The sequence below is a fragment of the Erpetoichthys calabaricus genome, chromosome 17 (genome assembly GCF_900747795.2).
Source record: "Erpetoichthys calabaricus chromosome 17, fErpCal1.3, whole genome shotgun sequence".
Lineage (NCBI taxonomy): Eukaryota > Metazoa > Chordata > Cladistia > Polypteriformes > Polypteridae > Erpetoichthys > Erpetoichthys calabaricus.
In genome coordinates, this window is record NC_041410.2 from 93,644,353 (window position 1) to 93,661,847 (window position 17,495).

Genomic DNA, 17,495 nt, shown 5'->3' on the forward strand with positions numbered 1-17,495 from the left:
CAGCTCTTTTAATCTTTCCTCATAACTCATCTCCTGTAGCCCTGAATCAGTCTCGTCGCTCTTCTCTGGACATTCTCTTGTGCTGTTGTGTCCTTTTTGTAGGCTGGAGACCAAAACTGCACACAGGACTCCAGATGAGGCCTCACCAGTGTGTTATAAAGCCTGAGCAGAACCTCCTGTGACTTGTACTCCACACATCAGGGCGCTATATGACCTGACATTCTGTTAGCCTTCTTAATGACTTCTGAACTCTGTTGGGAAGTCGATAGCTTAGAGTCCACTACGACTAAGGTGGACTTTCAGTTTTCCGACTGCCTATTGTGTGTTCAAACCTAACATTTTTACTTCCTGTGTGTAATTCTTCACATTTACTGACATTAAATTTCATTTGCCACAAATCTGCCCAAGCCTGTCTGCTATTCGAGTCCTCCTGTAATGATTTAACGGATTCCAAATTATCTACCTTGGTATCATCTGCAAACTTAATTGCATCAAAGCAATGAAGTCTCCAGCACATCTAACCACATTTTTCCACTTTAACTCACCCAAGTCTTGACAGTTGGCGGGACTGAGGGGTTACATTGAGTGGAAAGCTGCTGTTTCCTTCCTGTACCAAAAATCCCAGACCTGCTGGCACCATTTTGTTTCAATATTTGGGTACTTTTCCTATACCGGTGTACTACGCGACTCTGCAGGGAGGAAGTTCAAAGGGGTGGGGTGGGGTCTACAGGCAAGGTGGGCAATGCTGTCCAACAGAAAGCGAGCTCTGAAGCGGTATGAAGGGTTTCCATTGTTAGCACGCTCTTCTCATTGCCTAGGCAGGGTGTCAAAGCAATTAGTAAAGGACTATTCCACCCAAAGTCGTGTTTCTTTTTATTTCTTACTTCTCCCATGAAGTTTGTCAAATGTTCAGAGTTCACCGAGAGTCATGTAAAGTGAAAGATTAAAACTTTATCAGGAAGAGAATGCGCCTCGGACTTGTGCATATCCGAGATGCAGAAGGCCGATTCACCTGTGCAGTTTCACCGCCGGCCGCTAAATAATCGCAAGGTGCTACCGTTGTGAATATGAACATGAAGCGTAACGATGAGGGGCAGGTCTACAGTTCAGACGCATCTTAGTACGTTCAGTCGTAGTTCACAAGAGCATTTTCTGGAAGTGGTTTATTTAGCAACATTTTAGTCCAAGTACTTGTGTTTGGGACGTTGTGAGCATACATCTGGACGGCTTGACGTGAGGATTAAGAGACAGAAGTAGCGTGAGATTTTAGAACAGAACAGAATAGCGTTTATTATCATTGCACTGTCCACGGTGAAATTTAGTGTCAACTCTCTGTATAACGTAATTTAAACACAACCACCTACCCTAAATAATAAATATAAAGTACATGAAGAGAAGTATAAACATAAACATGGCCTGCGCTGGCTCTCTCAAAACAGTCCATATAAAATAACAAAATACAAAGTACATGAGGATGGTGGTGCCCAACGTGAGGAGATCCTGGTGAGCTCCTCTTATTTCTTACTGAATTTAGTTCTGTCGCAGCTTGGAGCTGGGAGGTCTGGGCATACGGAGTCCCACGGCGCCTGCCAGAGGTCAGCAGGATGGACAGGTGGTGACCAGGGTGAGCTAATAACGGAATCTTCCATCATCAGTAGACCTGTGGAGACAACAGGAGCAGCAGATGTTGTCCATTGATGGAAGATGAGGGATCATTTGTGCAGAGTTTCTGACCTTTTGGAGGGTCTTCTTGTCTGTCACAGAGTATTTGGAGACTCACACTGTCGGAGAGGAAGTGAGCACGATCGCTATGGAACGTCCTTCAAAAGACCAAATACCTTTCTTGAATGTTCTGAGAAAATAAAGAAGCTGCTGCTGTGCCTTCTTGATCAGTGATGTAGTCATCCATGAGATGACCGCTTTGATTTTTTTTTTTTTTTTTTAATGGATGTTCTGATATTGTTTGCTGTTGCCCAACATTAGTTACCATAAGCCTCTGTTCTGTCAGAAATGGTTGTTCCACATTGGTCACCATTTACCAGAATCTGTTGTCGCATTGGTCACCATAGACTTCTTTTCTATCAGAAGCTTTATCTCCATTTTGCATGAAGTCATGAGAGATTTTTTGTTGTTGTCCCTCACTGCAAGCTGTATGATGTAAGTAACACATAATAAAATATCATTTTTAGTTGGAGTATTCCGTAATGGCCAATATAATGTTAGGGTATACTGTAGGTGTCGAGACGTTTTGAGTGTAAGTCAAGAGACGTTGTGTTACTAGAGAGACCACATCTGGAGTCCTGCAAGCAGCACCCCATGTAAAACATCTAACAGCTCTAGCAGCTGTGCAGTGACATGTGGCCAGAGTGCATCCTGGGAGTAAAAGACATGCCCACAAACAGCAGCTGTGCAGTGACATGTGACCAAAGTGCATCCTGGGAGTAAAAGACACACCCACAGTGACAAGCTAAGACAACACAACCTCATTAGTCTTGGACTAGAACGCTGTACACTCAAGGTCTTCAGAACTCCCAGCAATAAAAATCATCCATTAGAATTCTTTCAATCAAACCTCAGGACATCAGGTGCAAATGAAGGAGAATTGTCTCGTCTCTTTCCAAAGACCAAAGACATGCAGGTTAGGTGGACTGGCAATGCCTATTTCGCCCGTGTGTGTGTGTGTTCACCCTGTAATGGACTGGCATCATGTCCAGGTGGTGTTCCTGCCTTGTGTCCGATACTTGCTGGGATCGGCTCCAGCTGCTCCGTGGCCCTGCTCAGGCTACAGCAGGTTTGAAAAGCAGATGGTTGGATGTTTTTGAAAGCCAACAACCCCCCGCCAGACCCCCCAATTAGCCAAAGTGTCAGGGGAAGTGGTGATGTCAGCCAGTGCTGTTTTCGAGACGACTTTCCCAGTTTCATTCCTGCACTATCTCTGGCAGATGGCAAGGGAGCTGGGCGTTTGCCATCATTTAGATAAACATGTCATTTTGGCCAAATTTTCCATTTTCCGTTGCTTGTTGTTTTTGCCTTTTTTTTTTTTTTCTTCTCTGCAAAATAATGAGGCCAAAATAGCCGAGGAAAGAGACGTTTCTTAAAAAGGCAGCAGACTGAAGCAGAATGACCTAAACGTCATTTGTCTTCCACCTGCCCAAACTCTCGAGTTTGTGGGCAGTGCGTGGCACTTGGTTGCTTTCCATGTGTACATACAGTGTACGGTATAAAGAGATTTGATTTTGTTTTCTTTTTGTAATCATTTGTGAAGTCGCTTGGCCATGGTATCCAACATCCTGGGTTCACGTCCTGCACCCAGCCGCTGTGTGTGTGGAGTTTGCACCTTCTCCTCACGGCTCCATTGATTTTTCCTCCCACCTGTAAAATGCCAAAAGTGACTTTGCTTCGTTGGGCCCTTGAGAGTGAGGCCCTTAACCTGCAAGTGCGCCGTCCTGGCTATGACGTTAATCTGCAACCAGCCCTGCAAGAAGTAGGTCCATCCATCCTGCAGGGAAAAGCCTAGGGGTTTGTGGCCACCATAAAAAAAAATCTACTGTTCCATCTGAACTTGTGTGGCGCTGAGGTGTCACCCGTCACAGGGCTGCACTCGGGTCCTAATCTGGGATCCTGAGGTGGTTTGTCATGTGGTGGGTGCGGCAGTGAGCTGTATCAGCGCCTGCTCCTAACCTCCTCTCCTCCTTTCAAAGGCGAGCATGTTCAGGTAAGAGCAGAGCAGTCTGGGAGAAGAAATGCATTATTACGCGGGGGGGGGGAATTTACTAGAGTATTCAATTCGTCTCATTTAAGGGGTGCAAGGGGCTCAGCGGGCACAAGTCGAGAAGAGCAAAGCTTGAGAAGTCTGTTATATCACACACTGTCTCATTGTCCAAAAGAAAAGACCAGTCATTTAGTGTATATAGCACCATTCTACTCGAGGGGCTTTATAAGAATAGGTACAAGTTTTAATGTTTACCGTATACTGAAGACGGAGCACAGGCAGGTGAAAAGATTCGCTCGGGGTCACACAGTCGAGTAGAGATGGGAATTGAAACCACAGCCTCATGATTTACACCGTAGAGCACCTTGCTACACCAAAAAAGAAACCCAAGATTGAAATTGCAACCCCTATGATTTATATAGTGCCTTACTGTACTGAATAGCATCCCAAGACACAGACTAGAACCCTAATGATTTATATAGTGCCTTGCAATATTGAACAGCAATCCTAGATTAAAACTCCAGCCATATGATTTATATAGTGCTTTGCTATGCTGAGTAGCAACCCAAGATTGAAATTGCAACCCCTGTCATTTATATAGTGCCTTACTGTACTGAATAGCATCCCAAGACACAAACTAGAACCCTAATGATTTATATAGTGCCTTCCTATTTAAACAGAAGCCCCAGAATGAAAACTAAAGCCGTGTGATTTATATAGCACAGCGTTCTGAGATTGAACCTCCCGCCTCCGGATTTTTATATAGCACCTTGCAGCACCGAGCAGCATTCCAAGATGTCCCACAATGCAGTTGTTTTACAGCAGGCGCCCAGACAGGTTTGCTGAACTGCTGCCCTCTTGTGGTGAAATGTGCACCCTGGCGTCTTCGTTGTCTGAGTTTGGGGTAGCCATGGGGTGAAGGACCTTAAAGTGAAGGACATGCTGTGCTTGATCACGGCAGCCTGGGCCAGTAGAAGGTGCTGGTGTCGCTGGTTATTGTCACATTGTTTGTTCAGAGTGGCCGTTTGGTCCGGGGGGTGATTTTGGTGTTTGTTCTACACCTGGTGTGGCTCCTCTTCTCTTTTTTGCAGGTGTTCCTGTCACAGCCCCCTTCTCTGTATTGGTATCCATGTCTGCTGTTCTGCTTCTTTCGTTGTGTTTTTTTTTTTTTTTTTCCCTGCCAGCCTCGGGACAATGTGAGGATGCAGTTGCTAAGGAGACCTTGCCTGTTGCCATGGAGATTATTCTGTGCGATTAGATTGGTCACTGGAACAGAGGCTCCCCTGACTGAGTTTGTGGCAAATTTTCATTAGAGAAAATACTTGAAGGGACCTTGAAGAATGCAGAACGTGCAGAGGCGGGCCAAGCAGGGTGGCGCTGCTGCATGTGTGGCGGGTATATGCGCCAGTGTACTGTGATGCATTGAAATTGGGCCGGGTTTTTGAGTTATTTTACACAAACATATAAAAATGTGAATGAAGAGTCTGAAAGGGTTGCCCAGCTAGCAAGATGATGCCTCTAGGGTGGCACAGGGCAAGGTTAAGTCCTGCAGATGGCCTCCAGGAGGAGGAGGAGAGAGAGAGAGAGAATGAGAGAAATAGACTGGCATGACGAGTTCTGAACATGCTAATGTGGGAATGCATAGGCCTCCAGGGCAGGGATGGTACACCCTGTAGGTGTGCCAAGTGCCCCCCCCCCCCCATCTAGTTTGTGGGGCCCAAGAGTGACACTCGAGAGCAGACAACACGGCAACTTTCAGAGACGCCTGATCATTTTCTTATTTGACAACTGAGGCCAATGATGGTGCCGAGTAAGGGCAATGGCATGACACCAGCGTGACCAGATGTCTCGTCTTCCCTAGGACAGGCCCATATACCGGCTGATCAGGAGGGTGCCCAATTTATTGGTGAAATTACGTATGCTGACATTGCACCAATGCAACGAATCACAGCAGCCGCTTTCCAAGCAGACATAAGAGGCAACCAATTAGAGGTCCTGTGATTGTGAAGTTCCCGCCCACCCACACAAACATAGACACGTTCACTAGCTGCCTTTGAGCAAGGAGACACCCGGTGAGTGACCGGGTCAAGATGGAGATAACGGACAGAGAAGAAGCCGTCCAGAACCTTCAGCTCAAAAGACTGTTTGCAGTTGGCAGTGAAATAACAGACAGGTTTCAAGTATGAAGCTTCAGTGAACGGCATCCGTTGTATGAAGTGGTCGTTTAACTTTTCTATTTTCATTGTTGGTGTCTGTGGTGCACTATCAGTATACCTGATATGATACGAGCGTCTTTTCCTAGTTCTTTGGAGTCGATCTACAGGGGTATTCAAAAAGCAGTGAGACCCCTCAGCTTTCTGCCCACTTTATCGTGTTGCTGATTTCATTTGAAATGCATACATTTGCCATTTCTGCCCAGCAATCTACACTCGCGCTGAGCAGGGGTTTGAAATCTTGCAGAGGTGGGTGAAGATGGCTCCATGTGTGTTCACGTGGCTTGCTACCACCTTGCACTGGTCCTGCCACTCTGTGAGATGAGGGCGAAGGCTTCTTTTGACGTGTCCCTCCCACCCCCTCCATCTACGGCCCGTCCCAGCTGACCTCAGTGTGTATGTTGTGGGCACTAGGGGTCACTGTTGCATATTTAAACCCAACAGACAGACACTCAGGACACCAGGTAAAAGCACCAAGAAGTATTTTAATTTCTTTATTTCAGTGCCCCTAAGCACCACAGGCAAGTACATGCAATGATATTCACACAATTCTCTTTCTCTTATCTCCTGCATACCCCCCAGCAAGCTTTGTCCACCTCCACCCGACTCCGGCTCGCTCGCTGGGACCCGGAAGCGCTTCCACGCTCCAGCACTTCCAGGTCAGACAGAGAATTCTAGATTTTAATCAGCCCGGAAGTACTTTGGGACTTCCGTCCTCGTGATCCATTTCTACTTCCGGGTAAGGTGAGAATTTATTCTCCCACCATCTTCCCCCCAGTGTCCCCTGGCGGTACCCACAGTACCCAGCAGGGCTGTGTTGCCAAACTCCATGTCCCGTAGTGCCCTGCGGGAGTCCGGGGAGCTGCCATCTAACGTTTTGGGGGAGGCAGTGTCCTTGAAAAGCTGCCTTCCCCCATCCTTTCCATCTCGGGGGCGTCTCTTACAATGGTGTTGAGTTCACTCAGTGGAGGACCACCAGGAGCAGCCTGTCTCCTTAATTCTCGTGTTGAGCCCTCCAGTTTCAACAGACACAAAGTTTTACATAACGCTACCTCAGGGTTTATCCTCACAGAGTGATGCCCCTTTAGATTCTTGTAGTATAAGGAAGATGATGCCCAATCTTTCACCCATGTGCTTACTCCTTGTCTATTTTTTGCCCATCTCAAGATTATTGCCAATTTCAATGGATCTGTCAGGCCAATGCAAGTGTCCTGCTGATGCCACCTCATGCCACCGTGCCTCTGAAGCGGTCCTTTTAGTTCCACTGGGGTGCTGGTTTGCTTGTTTTTTTTTGGGATATGTGGATGGAGATGACTTGGAAGTGCTGTTTGTTCTCCATGTGCGCCGACACCTCATCCACTTAGTAGACCATCACTATTCTGCTGTAGCCGCAGTCTTGGGTAGAGGCGAGCGTGGAGCTTTGGTACCGTATGACGTTAACTGTAATTTGCTCTGTGCAAAGCGTGTTTTTCTTTGCTCCTTATTTTGTTGTCTCCACGTGTGAAGAGACCACGAGAGAGTGCAGATGTCGTAAATGTGGTGCCGTCCTCTTCAGACTCCCAAGATGGCAGAGGAGACGGTTTTCAGGATTGGGGAGAGGAAGTGGCAGGCTTAGGAGGTCAGAAGCTGGAAGGGACGTCATCGATGTCGATCATCCATTCTGCAGCGAGAGGACGAGAAAAGACATTCAGTGACGGCGCCAAGCCGTGGCTCCGAGTGGAATTACTACCCTGTAGGTGTCTCCCTGGCGCACATGTGTGGCATTGTTCACATAGCCGCCCACACCTTGCACCAGTCCTGCCGCACCGTGTGATAAGGGTGAAGACTTCTTTTGGTCTGCCCCATCCGACCTCCGTGGGTACGTGTTGCACTTGTGCCACTCTGTGGATGATGTCCCCTTGCGTCTCTTACTGACGCCTGGAGATTCAAAGGACATGCTGTGCTGCACTTTTCCCCTAAATGTCATTGCAGGGTTTTTGCTCTCACACGTTCAGAGTGATGCCACCATACCTTTGGATTCTTCTAGTGGAAGGTTAGTGGCACCCAATGCCCCAATAATGCACTTATGTTTTCACCTTTGTTCAGTTATGCCCATCTCAAGGTTATTACCAACCACTGTTTACCCGTTTTAATGGCCCTGTTAGGTCAGTGCAGGTGTCCTGCCAAGGCCACCCCTCATGCCATTGTGCATCTCAATGGGTTCTTTTAGGGGGTGCTGGTTTGCTTGGCTTTGGGATGTCTGGACAGCAGGGCCAAGTGGATCAAGGTGACTTTGAAGTGCTGCGCGTCCCCACATGCACACAAAACCGCCATACACCCCCAACCATGTGCTTCTGGTTAAGAAGGAGGGCCGAGCCGTTCCAGTGGTTATCAGATCAGCGGGCCTGTGTAAAATTATATCAGAGCAGGCAGCGAGAAGATCAAAGCGCCTCTCGGCTGCCTATTACGTCCATCGCGGTTTGGAACGGGCCGTGTCCTCTTTCATCATCTGTTTTATTGTTAAAACTCGTGTGCTGCCGGCTCCAGGAGAAAGGCGGTTCAAGAAGAAACCCCGAGCCACAGTGAGGCCAGACACTCATTTTGAGGAGGCAGAGGGGGAGAGAGGAGCAGCGGCACCGATTCGGACAATCTGTTCACACGCACCGCTCTCTGAACGCGGCATGTCTGTTACGTGTTAGACTGCAAAAGGAGATTCGCTCCCAGTTTAACTGAACCCTTCAGGGGAAAGAGAATTAAAGAAAAGAAAGAAAGAAAGGAAAAGAAAGAGAGAGAGGGGGACCTCAGACAAGTCCAGCTGTTGGGCGCTCATTTGGGGGCTGCGCTGCATTCCTCCTAACCCTCCCAGTCCTTCAGGTGTCTTCTGTTTAACCTCTCGGGAATGGAAATTCAAGTTTGTTCTTTTGCCGTCCACACCTGTGTCGTGCAGGTCCTCTTCAAGAAGCTTCACGTCCTTCTCGGTGTTTAAGAAAGAGAGAAGAACATTGTTGGGAGTCTTGTTTCGTCTCTCGTCGGCTTAGAATTTGAAACTGAACTGAGTGCATTGAGAAGCGCTGCTGCTTCTCTGAACGCGTCAAAATGCCAGAAATTAACTACCTTCTCTCCGTTTCCTGGGGTTATATCAAGGTAAGCGTGGCGGCTCTCGCTTGGCGTGTTGTCTTTAGTGAACTGAGTTTGGTGTTGTAGATGGAACCTGGAGCAAGGACTTCAACCGAATTAACAGAAAAACAATACAGTAAAAGTATAAGTGATTGTAATGTGCGGGTTTATACTAACTGGAGATTTTAATCAAATAAAATTGAAATTGATTTTACGACCAATTATATATATAAAACACTAATGGCAGTCTGTCCGTCTGTCACACGATTACACACAAACTGATGCGGCTAGGACTGTAATCGAAAGCTTATGACCTGATGTGGTCTGGCAATTCAAAACATCTTAGGTGGCAACAACCTGGTGGGCACTTCATTGTAATTAAAGCCCAGTCCCTGCAAACCCATCTCGTGACAGGACACGGTATGTACATGTTCAGAACACTTGGCAGTTTATTAATGACTGTAGCTCTGTGTGCTTCACGAGTATTACTTACAATGAAATATGGAAAATTAAATTAAGATCGGATTATACAAATAAAAATGGAGTGCAACGCCAAGATATAGTAATATATATGAGATTATTAATGGTGGTACAGTGGTTAACACACCTGGTCATGGGGTGCAAATCCCACAAGTTCCCCCTGTGTCTGGATAGACTTGACTCCATTAACTCCAGCGGGAACTCCAGTTGTCTTCCCACATTCCCAAAGACGTGCACTTTAGGTTAGCTGGTGACTCTAAATCGAGAGCCCAGGTCAGTGTGGGTGTTTGCCCTGTGATAGACTGGCACCTTATACAGGTTTTTTTTTTTTCCTGCCTTGCCCACTGTACTTTGAAGAAAGGCTTCTGGCCCCCCATGAGTTTGAGAATGTATATACAGTGTGTGTGTGTGAAAACGTTCATAACTGAGGACACTGTGGGTACCACGGCCAGGTCACAGCTCAGGGGATTTGGGTTGGGGTACCATGCTGGTCGCTGTCCGTGTCGAGTCTGTGGGTCCTTCCCAGGTCTTCATGGGCTTTTGGCCGACAACTCCTGGCTTACCCCATAGGTGAGACTGATGTTCAACTTGAAGTTGGCCCAGTCAGTTACTAGGGGAAATAAAGTGTTCTCACTACCGTAGGGAAGAGGAATGGAGCCGTGTGCTGGGAAATTCTTGAGGATAAATTATTATATAATGCCTTTCACCTATCACTCGATCTAACCTTATTCTTATGTTATATCGATTTGATCTACCAGTTTATCTACCATGTCTTTGTATTAGAGGTTGTCAGCAAGAACTTTAGGAATCATTCAATCAGTCTCATATAGTGCCTTTCATATCTATCTATCTATCTATCTATCTATCTATCTATCTATCTATCTATCTATCTATCTAATATAGAGCCTTTCATATCTGTCTGTCTGTTATATAGTGCCTTTCACTTGGTTGTCTGTCTGTCTGTGATGTCCGTGTTTATCCTGATCAAACGGGTTCTCCTCAAGTTTTTGCCCCCAGCTGTGTTGCCCCCTGATGGCCACAAGCTCTTGAGTTCCTCCCATTGCTCGACGGCATGGGATGGCAGTTGGTTTTCCTGTGTGTTGGGACGTATTTTAAACTCAAAGAGGTCAACTGTAGTCTCGTGACATCACAAGCTCTTCTTCCAAATCGTTTCTCTTTTTTTGCACAGCCTCTATCAGACTCCTGTTGGGCTTTCTCACAACTGGCTCTCCCATTTTGGCCCAAGGACCCTGTGACTCTGTTACTGTTGTAGTTGGCCTCTCTGTCATTTCTGTGCCAGTTGCCTCTTGTGTTTGGTTGCTTAGTTGGGTAGGATGGCCTGATGATCCTTGGGGGGTGCCATTTTCATTCTGTAAAAATAAACTTAGATATTTTGTCACTCTTCTTATAACGGACCCCAAGCCACTTTACATTCTCAAACGGCTGAAGGAGAATTTGAGCAAGCAGGACGCGCCTATTTGGAGAGTCGAGGCTGAAGGTCCGAGTACTTCTGGGAACGAGAGATTTCACTGTTCCATCCATCCATTTTCCAACCCACTGAATCCAAACACAGGGTCACGGGGGTCTGCTGGAGCCAATCCCAGCCAACAGAGGGCACAAGGCAGGAACCAATCCCGGGCTGGGTGCCAACCCACCGCAGGACACACACAAACACACCCACACACCAAGCACACACTAGGGCCAATTTAGAATCGCCAATCCACCTAACCTGCATGTCCTTTGGACTGTGGGAGGAAACCGGAGCGCCCGAGGAAACCCACGCAGACACGGGGGAGAACATGCAAACTCCACGCAGGGAGGACCCGGGAAGCGAACCCAGGTCCCCAGATCACCCAACTGCGAGGCAGCAGCGCTACCCACTGCGCCACCCATGCAGCCCGATTTCACTGTTTGATTTTGAAATACGTTTATAAACTTTCCTTTAATGTATTGGTGCCATTAGGGGTTATTATGGTGTTGATGGAGTGATGCGTACCTCACAATAAATTGTGAGAAGGTGACGGGGTCTGAAGACTTTGTGAGTCCACTGTATTAGATGTACAGTGTGGTGATTTTTTTAACGTAACACCGGCGTTTGCCTCTTCCTTGTTAGTTGGGTCTTAACGTGGACGGATGGGTAACATAAAGGTGTTAATGGACAGGATTGCTCTCTCCAGTGCTACTATGATATCAAGCTGTAATATTACAACATCTCTCCATCCTTTATATCCATCCATTCGTTTTATGAACCCACTCACTCCGATTCTGCCTAATGAGGAGCCATCATCCATTGCAGGAATATCAAGGGCATGGCAGGAGCGAGTCTTTCCGTCTGTCTGTTTGTGAAGATTCATCAGTGGGCATAGAGATGCTCTGTGCTGGTCATGGTGGGAAAGTCAGGTTTTAGGGTCTTCATTCATTCTCCAAGTCCACTCAATCCAATTCAGGGTTGGTGGGCCCGAGTCTACCCTGGTAGTATTCGGCAAAGTCTGATCCATCACAGGGGTCATGCTGATACGAACCGTGCCAGTTTGGAGTCCCCTGGTCACCCTAATCTAAGTGACTTTGGCATGAGGCGGTGGCGGAGACGCTGGACCGGGCGTGTGGGATTTGAAGCCAGGATGCCAATGAGGCCGCAGTGCCATTACTGTGACGTGCTCGTCAGTCATCGTTTATCGAAGGGCAACGTCTGAGTTTGTGTGAATTTTGAGTGAGTCACTGTCTGTTATAATAACCAGATCAGACTTATTGTGTATGAACTGCTCAGTGCGTAGTTTGGGTTGCCATCTCGCACATTAGCGGTGATCTTTCTAATGCTGAGTAACGCTTGTTTATGTGTACGAGCTGTGGTCGGATTCCTTCATTCAAGAGCTTTTCCTGAATATCGTCTCATTCAGAGTGAGTGCGGCCACACGGGGCCCGACAGCAGAGCGCAGATCGCAGTTTGAAATGAAGTGGTGCGCCACTGAGGAGAAACTTCAGCACAGCAAACACAAGAAATGAGAGGCATTTGTAAAAAGACCGTCGCATTACAGAACCCTAAAAGCCTGTTACCCAGCCCACCTTTACTTTATAAAAGCCCCTTTCACATTACAGAGAGAGCATATCCAAGAGATGAAGCCCAGGCCCAAGGGAGTGATGGGAAGTGCTGGTTTTGTGCAGACAGACGGGCGGCGTAGCAGTTTGTCTCTGCTGTAGATACGCGCCATCTCACTGTTTTAACTTTTCACAAAACCCTTCGGAGACGCTCGTTCTGACGTTCAGTGCTACGTGGCCTGTGGCTCTTCATGGGGGCCGCAGTGTGGGGGGGGAAATGAGCCTGCAGGACCCTTGTCTTGAAGTTCTGTACAGTGCTGAAAGTGCGGCCTTTAAAACGCATCTGCACAAGTAATTGGGGCAGGACAGCAAACCTATGAGCCCGCCCAAGGAGCTTGACGGACGTGAACGGTCTCCTCTAGGACTGCCTGGTATTCCGAAAACCTGAACTTTAGAAGACATTTCAGGATTGTTGGGACCAGAAGTAAACAGCAGCTTTTGAGTTTTGCAGAACTACCAATCAGTCCCTGCCATTGACACGCCAATATTTTTGAGCTCTCCTCCATATAAATTTCCTTCAGTTTGCAAGATGGGTGGGTGTTCCTGCATGTTCTACACTTTTTAAATCCCCCCCACCAACAGCATTTCAATGGGATTCACATCAGGGCCTTGACCAGGCCAGTCAATAGCTCTCCATTTCTTCTTTCCGAGCCATTCTTACTGTGATTAACGTGTCGAAAGGTCCATCTTCGATTCAGTTTTCAGACAGGTGTTCTCACCTTCTCCTCAAGCACACTTTGATATGATGTAGAATTCATAGTTGACTCGATGACCCTGAGGCAGCAAAGCAACCCAGAACAGACCATTTCCACAGCTGGTATGAGGTTCTGCTAAGATGTTGTCAAACATGTCTACTGTTACTGTGGCCCAGCCAAACAAACTCCATCTTTGATTCATCTGTCCAGAGCACATTGTTCTGCTCTTTGCCTAGATGTTCAATGATGAACTGTAGTCTTGGTCTGATGTTCGTTTGGGTCACCAATGGCTTTGTCCTGGCAGACCTCACTTCTTTTAGTACAGACAGACAGACACCTCGGCCAGCTCCTGGACAATGTCACGGTCGTTTGAAGTCTATACGCCACTTTGTAGATCGGTTTTCCTTACGGTGGAATGATCGATTTCAAATAGTTTGGTAACCTTTTGAAATCCCTTGCCAGACTCCCTAGACATCCACAACCCTCTTTTGGTGGGCCTTAAAAGAGCTCTTCTGATCTTGGCACGATGACACCGCACACTTCAGTAGCAAAGTGAACACCTGACCCTCAGTCAGGTCCACCTTGGGACCCCACATCAGGACGTTCTGATCATTCACACCTCTCTTTTCCTTGACCAATGACCAATGGAGGGGTGGACTTATGTTTTCGTGACAGATCTGCATTTTGGTTCATTTAGATTTGAGAATGAATACCCCATGCCAGTTTTAATGTGTTGTTTGTTCAACTATGTCACCTTTATCTGTAGGCACAGTTGGCGTGAAGATCTAATGTTTGATGTTCAAATTATGTTGAAGAAGACCCGCAGTTTCCAAAGGGTGTACTTACTTTTTCACTTGACTGTATGGAAAGCAGAGGTCACAGATGGAGATGTGAATCCCACCCTGACAACATGTGTAGCCGATGGCCCACCAAACTCTTTCCAGTCTACTGTAGAAGTGTGTATCTCTTATTTTTATCACACTTAGGTTTACAAAGATGGAGCCTGGCAGGTCGAGTCTTCCTCCAGGGCAGTCGCTCTCCTGCCCCAAGTTGGTGAGCATAGAAGGTTTTCAGCTTTCATATCAGGTCTGTTTCCTTTGGGGCTTTTAGCATCGCTTTGCCAAAATCATCATCAACAAATTTGTGTCATTTTAAAGCAGAGTGCCCCGAGAAATCGAGAGCCATCTCGAGATGTTTGCTCTTGCCACAAGATTCACATTTGCCAATCTATCCAATAAACCTTCATTAGCAAGTTTCCCGTTTTTTATAGCAGCAGAGAGCCATAATTGGATCATTTACCCTAAACACACATGGCTTACTGTATTTAACAGGCTCACATGACTCATGCGGGATTTTCTCATGAACCCCTTCTCATTTTTTCACGTATCAGTATTAAGCTCAATATTTATTGTTGTAGTAGCTTGTGGATTTCCTCCTGCTGTACCCCAGCTTTGCCCTGGGCTCTGACATTTCCCAAGAGTAGGATAACTCGCGGATATGTTGTATATGTTCTGGAGGTCATGAGAGCGACCTTCATCCCAGTCCTGTTCCAGCAAACTCATCCCTGCTTGCGATCGGTTCCCAGGCTCAATGGAATGTCCTCAATTAAATACCAAACCTGCCATACTGGATATTTACGAGTCTGTGAGATCAGAGGAACTGACCCGATCATTTTAGATCTCCCCAGATGCAATTTATAAAACCATGTTACCAAAGATTAGGACCGTATTGTGGAGCTCCATATTGGGGTATAGAGTTCAAACATCTGCAATAAGGATGCTGCAGATGTTCTATTAGACGTTTGTGGGCGAGTGCCCTCTTCTACGCGATGGTGTGCTGGGGAGGGCAGCATAAAGAAAGATGGACGCCTCACGCCTGGACAAACTGGTGAGGAAGGCAGGCTCTATTGTGGGCATGGAGCTGGACAGTTTGACATCTGTGGCCAGAGCGGACGGGCGCTGAGCAGACTCCTGTCAATCATGGAGAATCCACTGAACAGTGTCATCTCCAGACAGAGGAGCAGCTTCAGCGACAGACTGCTGTCACTGTCCTGCTCCACTGACAGACTGAGGAGATTGTTCCTCCGCCACACTATGCGACTCTTCAATTCCACTTAGGGGAATCCTATCTATCTATCTATCTAATCTATCTATCTATATATCTATCTATCTATCTATCTATCTATCTATCTATCTATCTATCTATCTATCTATCTATCTATCTATCACATTGGTGGATGACCTTCTTCAGATCCCTCCTTGGCCGTCCAGCTGGACGTTTGCACATTCCCCTCTGTATTGGGGTGATGTCTTCTCCTGCTGTCCCTGTTGTCCTCTCAGTCCCCATAGCTAACTGGTATCTCCAGACTTTACTCCGTGTAGGGGGTGCTGGTGTGCCCATGAATGTGCCTAGTGTCCCAAACAAAAGTCCCGGCATCAGCAATCATGAAGCGGATTACGCGATGGACGTGATCTAGATAGATAGATAGATAGATACTTTATTAATCCCAAGGGGAAATTCACAAATTCACAACTGCCTTGGTGTTCCATGTTGTTCTTCGTGACGATGCTCGCTCTGCAGGGTGTGTCAGCCGTTCATTAGGCTGTGGCCGTAACAGTCACAGGTTAACAAGAACCATTCATGTCTTACAAGTGTAAAGTTTATATAGTAACTCATTTTATTAATTTATATCCTCCTTATACTCTTGTCTTGGCCATTTATTTATTTATTTTTTATGATGAAATGTTTATTGAAATACAAAAGCCAGCTTCTTAAAGGAAAACACAAACCATTTTCACAAGAATTATAATAAAATAAAACCCAGTGCTTGGTGCCCACTTTGCACCCCAACACCCCATAATACAAATCAACCAAACTCTGCTACTTTAAAACTGAAAATAAAGGAGACCTTCGGGACGACGAGCAAGCGAGGGAACTGATCCCATTAAGAAGAAGAAAAGCTAAGGAGCATTGGGGCCGCCATGCTTAGACCAGCCTCATTTATCACTGCAGTGCCAGCTGCCCCGTTGGTCTTTGCTGACGACAATTCCAAAAGGATCAGATTTAAAAAATATCAGGAGTGGTCGCCCCTCGACTCTGAGGAGTAAACCACAAGACAAGGATTCAATTTTTATATTTTGTACATTCAAAAACCATCAACCATAAATCAATGAAATAATATATGACAATTATTATAAAAGTAAAGTTGAATAAATCTGACTCTGCAGCTGCATGAATAAAAGGTAAAGTACCACTTCCTGGTTAGCGGGAATAGCCCAAAAGTTGATAGAAATCTACGTTTTGTACCTAATACTTGTATGCAAGATTTGGTTGACCCAAAGTGAGAGTGTACTCAAGTTACGGTGTTTATATACACACACAGACAGACATACAGACATCATTCTGAAAATGGTATTTCTGGACTCAGGGAGGTCTTAAACGTTAGAGACTCATAAAAAAATCTCAACATGGAATTTTTGGTGGATTCCAATACTTTCCCTACACTTCGTATACGAGAAAGTGAAAAGCGAGACTTGATACAGAAAGAGAATTTAGTCCTCACAGGTGGCGCAGTGGTAGTGCTGCTGCTTTGCAGTAAGGAAACTGTGGAAGATTGTGGATTCGCTTCCCGGTTCCTCCCTGTGTGGATAGCGCTTTGAGTACTGAGAAAAGCGCTATATAAATGTAATGAATTATTATTATTATTATGTGGACATTTCCAGCCAGAGGTGAGGGCAGAATTTAGCAGCTATCAGGGTCACGTCTACCATATGGGCCAACCTGGCAGTCGTATAGGGTAGCAGAGTTTTCAGGTTTTGTAGTAGATGTAATGGTTGGTGTTGGGAAGGAGGTGGGCTCTGGGCCGTCTTCGGTTCCCATTATCTGATTTTCCCCAGCAGCTCTTTAATACGAGATTCATGTGTGACTCGCATGAATCTCCAAGGGAGCATCACTGTTTGATCTGACGTTTGTGTGCAACTCGCGTGAAACTCCCAAAAGGAAGTGCTGTTTTGAACTTCATCTTGTGTAGATCTTCAAAGGGGGGACCCCTGATATAACAGCTGTATGTGGGTATGTGAAAACCCCAAAGGGAGCCACCCCACTCTTCATCTGTAGTAATATGTTTGACAATTGCCTTCATGAGTCTGTGGTTTGGGTGTGACGTTCTTGCCTTTGCCTAGTTAGAGTCGGCACTGGTAGCGA

At 46.5% G+C, this 17,495-nt stretch overlaps 1 protein-coding gene across 1 annotated transcript in view; it reads left to right on the forward strand.

Annotated features, from left to right (window-relative positions):
- The window catches only part of LOC114667772 (phosphodiesterase 4A, cAMP-specific), a 649,415-nt gene that overhangs the window by 593,993 nt on the left and 37,927 nt on the right, over window positions 1-17,495 (forward strand).